Below are 3,263 nucleotides of genomic sequence, written 5' to 3'. Positions count from 1 at the left end.
AAGTCCTGTTGCAGTGAGAGGGCAGCTGCTGTCAGCCAGTCTCTGTGTTTACCTGGGTCCTGATCTGAGCTGGGCATGGGAAGCAAAGCAGCCATGGGGGCAGGAGACCTCCCTCAGAAGGGGTGAGGGTTCAGGCCTCTGCAAAGTTGGGGGAGTGAAGGTCTGTGCCCCACCTCTGTTGAGCCCCAAGTTGTCTCCTGATGGCCCCTCTGCGACTGTGCCTGTCTTAGGTTGTTCCTTCCCTGAGGAATCTTACCCATCTCTGGCTAACCAGCCATCCTCCGGGGCAAGCAGGGTGATGTGAGGTGTGCAAATGAGAGAGCGACAGCGCCCCCCTGCAAGAGGTTCAGTTCTGTCTCCTTGGTAGCCTATGCCTCTGTGGCCTCCACACCCAGCACCTGCCTTGGGCTCCCCTTGCCTGCTGGTGGGGCCCCGGCTCTGGTCACATCTCTTGGGGAACTCAGGTTTCTTCTCCAGGGAGGGCCCAGCTCACACAATTGGGCGAGATACAGATCCATGGCACCAGCCACCACGAGGCCTCAACTTCAGCGTGAACAGAAAGCCCACGTAACAGCTGTTGGCAAATGGACTGTGAGAAGGGGGTCCCTCTTGACACAAGGGCAAGAGGGGCCAATACTGGACAAAGGAGAGTCCCAGGACAGGGCTTTCTCAGCCCAGGATGTCAGGCTCTTGGCACAAGACAACTCCACGTATGGGGCATATACCAGACACCCCCAGTCACGGCATTGCCTTTATTCATTGTATTTCAAATCACTGTACAATTTACTTTGTGAAAACACTGCCTGCATTTTCTAGTACAAAAAAAAATCTAAAAATTGTTTCAGGAATGTAGAGAAATATCCGACTTAAATAGTGAAAAAGTGCACCATAATTACTGCTGCACTGCAGTCATTTCTGCATTTCCCATGTTTCTTAAATAATTATCTTGTCTGATAACACACAATTTAGAGAGCAATTATGAAAAACAGACATTTACATATACTTCTAAAGTCTTATTGAGAATATCCTGTTGGCATTGGGTAACCAATCATAGGTACAGCTGCAGTAGCAGGATATGCATATGCCTGTTGGTTCATACCATTGTGCATATTTGGAAAATTACTTCCATATTGCTGAGTGCTATCATAACCATTCTGGTAAGTCCCTGTTGGATTACCAGTCCTAAAACTGGTCTGTATACCAGCAGACACAAAATTACTTCCAAAGCTCGCATTGGTGTAATTTGCAGCACTGTAAACACTATTCTGGGTCTTTGCCCCAAAATCTCTCTTAAGCAGACTAGAGTAACCCCTGTCATAATTTTCCCTGTCTCTAAAGGTATTAAATCCACCCCTTTTGCCTGCAGAGTATCTGTCCCGACGGTCATCCTTCATGCCTCCTCTACCCCTGGAACGACCTGAACCTCTGTCTTCAACCAACTGAAGCAACTTGGGATTAATTGCTTGATTAGCTTCACGAAGGACGGAGATAAGGTCGCTCACTTGCTTTATATTATTAGGTGTAAAGAAAGTGTATGCTGTGCCTGTTTTGGTACTTCGAGCAGTTCTTCCAATTCGATGAATATAATCCTCTGAGGAGTTAGGGTAGTCATAATTGATGACAAATTTCACATCTTTCACATCTAGCCCTCTGGAAGCCACATCTGTAGCAATCAGAATAAGAGCTTTTCCATGTTTGAATTCATTTAGAACCCAATCACGTTCCTGTTGACTCTTGTCACCATGAATACCCATGGCAGGCCACCCGTCTCTTCTCATTTTTCTAGTAAGTTCATCACATCTTCTTTTGGTTTCAACAAAGACAATGGTTTTATTCTCTTTCTCACTCATGATCTCTTCCATCAGACGAATAAGTTTTTCATCCTTTTCTACATCATGACACACATCCACAATCTGAAGAATGTTGTGGTTTGCACTCAGTTCCAGTGCACCAATGTTTATATGAATATAGTCTTTCAGGAAATCTTCAGCAAGCTGTCTTACTTCTTTTGGCCAAGTTGCACTCCACATTAGGGTTTGCCTGTCAGGTCTTATCTGATCCACAATCTTTCTTATTTGGGGTTCAAAACCCATATCAAGCATTCTATCTGCTTCATCAAGGACAAGGTAGGTGGTTCTTCTCAGATTTGTTTTTCCACACTCTAAAAAGTCAATCAGTCTTCCAGGTGTTGCAATACAGATTTCCACACCTCTCTCCAAATCTCGTATTTGTGGTCCCTTGGGAGCACCACCATAGATGCAAGTAGACTTCAATCAGCATGCTCTACAGTATTCAGCAGCCACTTGCTGCACCTGCTGGGCCAGTTCCCGAGTTGGTGCCAGCACCAAGCAAATAGGCCCATCACCTCTCTCTAGGAATGGCTGATGATTGATGTGGACAATGGCAGGCAGCAAATAAGACAATGTTTTCCCAGATCCAGTCTGTGCTACTCCAACCATATCCAACCCACTTAGGGCAACTGGCCATCCCTGAGCTTGAATAGCAGTGGGTTCAGTAAAGTTCTGTCTTGCAATCGCATCCATGATGTTTGCAGGGAAGTTTGCTTCATAAAAATTCAGAACTGGCTTTGGGCAGTTGTGTCCTCTAACTGTAATTTCCTTGCTTCTTCTGTATGTCTCTACCTCTTTTGCTGTGCGCCTGGCCAAATCAGGGTGTTCTTGGTAAAAATTCTTCTCAAATTTGGGCAGCTCATCAAGATTCCACTCCTTTTTAACTAGTTTCTCCCCAGGGTTTCCAAACTTCTTTCCTGATAGAGGCCCTGCTCTACTTCCTCCAAATCGAGGTGCACCAAACCCTCGATCCTGGCCGTGGTTTCGGTCACTCGAATAGCCCAACATGGCGTCAATGATTACGGTTGGCAGGGAACGAAGTGGAGAGAAACGGGTGCGATGAGTCGCTGGTGGAGGCTTCAGCGATAGCGAAGCCTTGTGGGGGCAGCAGCAATGGAAGGACGGTGATGATAGGAGCTGGAGCTGCTCACCTACAGGCCAGTGGAAATGAATTCCAACCCCAGCAGGTCCAGGGGTCCCCAAAGGTGTGGACGGAGTCGGCAAAGAAGGAATGACACGGAGACAGCGTTCAGTTGATCAGCAGCCTAGCCAGGATCTCTAGCCAGGATCTCCAGCCAAGTTCTGTGTTTTATTGTCTTGTTACATCTGTATTTATACCAGTTGATTTTAATCCTGTCAATTTCTATTCTAAAGGTTAGGGCGTTTCTTATCTCCATTCCAGGGAGTAAAGAT

The 3,263-nt window shown here is 46.5% G+C and overlaps 1 pseudogene; it reads right to left on the bottom strand.

Annotated features, from left to right (window-relative positions):
- Positions 1-998: 998 nt before the first annotated feature.
- LOC139012318 (probable ATP-dependent RNA helicase DDX5 pseudogene) lies at positions 999-2,858 on the bottom strand (annotated as a pseudogene).
- Positions 2,859-3,263: the final 405 nt, after the last annotated feature.

The sequence above is a fragment of the Myotis yumanensis genome, unplaced genomic scaffold (assembly GCF_028538775.1).
Source record: "Myotis yumanensis isolate MYYU_CA2020_CCGP unplaced genomic scaffold, mMyoYum1.0.hap1 SCAF_6, whole genome shotgun sequence".
NCBI classification, from domain to species: Eukaryota; Metazoa; Chordata; class Mammalia; order Chiroptera; family Vespertilionidae; genus Myotis; species Myotis yumanensis.
This window is presented reverse-complemented; position numbering and strand designations above follow the sequence as displayed.